Source organism: Brassica oleracea, chromosome C5 (assembly GCF_000695525.1).
Source record: "Brassica oleracea var. oleracea cultivar TO1000 chromosome C5, BOL, whole genome shotgun sequence".
NCBI lineage: Eukaryota > Viridiplantae > Streptophyta > Magnoliopsida > Brassicales > Brassicaceae > Brassica > Brassica oleracea.
In genome coordinates this window covers 19,558,812-19,560,110 of record NC_027752.1, presented here as the reverse complement: position 1 = coordinate 19,560,110, position 1,299 = coordinate 19,558,812, and positions in this window count along the sequence as shown.

The following is a 1,299-nucleotide window of genomic DNA, read 5'->3' as shown; positions in this document are numbered from 1 at the left end:
TGGTGGAAGAAGTTTCTTTCGTCTCTTCCTTATCCCAATGCACACACAACTCCGTCCAGGCCGTGTTGTTCATCGACTTTGGGACCTTTTAATAAAAAAAAAGAAACTAGTTTAATAAATAAAAAAATAGTTTAATAAATTAAAAAATTGTTTAATAAATTAAAAACAACGTTGTTGATTTCCCACTTCTTCTTCCACTGGTGGATCTGCTTCCCATAGTTGTCCATAACTTTATGGACGAAGTGGTGATAGATAAAGAGCGTATCATCGGAATTCCAGTTGAATTCTTGCTGAAAAAAATACAATTAGTACAAAATTTATATTAAAGATTAAAAATATAAGTAAAAAATTAGAATACTTACCGCAAACTGACGAAACCACAAATGCTGCTTGTCGGTAGGGAAGTCAGTGAAAATCGGATGTCCCTTGTCGAGGGCCGAGTACATCATACGGTTGATCCATGCGCTGATCCCGTTCCCGGATCGGTTGAACCTAATAAAAAGAATAAATTATTAATAATGAATCAAATTTTTTTAAAAATCCCAAATAATAGTTTTTAATCACAATTTTTTTTTTATAGATATTAAAAATGTTTAATAAATATATAAAAATAGTTCTAATAAACAAAAAATAGTTTTAATAAATAAAAAATAGTTTAATAATTACAAAAAATAGTTTTAATAATATTAAAAATGTTTAATAAATATAGAAATTTTTATTTTATATATATATATATATTTTTTTTTAAAAAAAATCTCAAATTATAGTTTTTAATCACAAAATTAATAAAAACTAAAAAAAAAATTCCAACTCAAGTGAATACCATAATCAAACTCGATTTTACACAATCCTACCATTCACCCTAACAAAAATCTATAAATATCATTCCAAAATCATCAAATCTACTTAAAAACCTAACAAATCTAACCTAAGAAAGTGGGATAGGGTTCATACATGATCAGTGACTGCAATTGAGGAGAAATTGAGGAGGATTAGGGCAGAAATCGCGAGAGAGAAGGAGAGCTTCGGCGGAGAGGGTGAGAGAGAAGGAGAGCTTCGGCGGAGAGGAAGAGAGAAATGGGGAAGAAGATCTGGTTCAACCTAATAATATGAGGCGTCCGACGGAAAATGTCCGTCGGAATTTCCTCGGAAAAATTATATATTTCCGTCGGAATTTCCTCGGAAATCTTTAATTCAATTTTTGCGAAATATTTGGCGGCTTGGTTTACCCGGTTAAATAAAAATATTCAGAGGAACCATGTTTCATCGGAATACCCTCGGTAATTACCGAGGAAATTC